This window comes from Etheostoma spectabile, chromosome 14, assembly GCF_008692095.1.
Source record: "Etheostoma spectabile isolate EspeVRDwgs_2016 chromosome 14, UIUC_Espe_1.0, whole genome shotgun sequence".
NCBI lineage: Eukaryota > Metazoa > Chordata > Actinopteri > Perciformes > Percidae > Etheostoma > Etheostoma spectabile.
This window is the reverse complement of record NC_045746.1, coordinates 21314546-21314952: the sequence shown is the minus strand read 5'-3', so window position 1 is coordinate 21314952 and position 407 is coordinate 21314546.

Below are 407 nucleotides of genomic sequence, written 5' to 3'. Positions count from 1 at the left end.
AAAAACATAGGCCAAAACTAAAGTAGAAGAGACGGAAGCGTATCGACTGATAGCGTCATGGAAGCCCCTGGTGCCGGCCCTGCTGCCATGGTAACAGACGATGACCACCCTGACGACGGTGGGGATGAAGACAACATTACACACCTTTGGCCATAAAGTTCATCATAAAGCTTTTTTCTTTTTTTTAAACTTTTACTTCTAATACTTAGATACATTTTATATCAGAAAATTTCTCTAGATACTTAAGTACATTAAATATCAGAGATGTTATGACTCAAGTAATAGTCTAAAAGGAGACTTTAACTTCTACCAATGTCATTTTCTGGTAAGATACTTGTACTTTTACTCAAGTGGGGGGAGGGGCTCAGAAGTTGTCGATGTTCAAATTCTTTGGCTAAGTCCTGGAT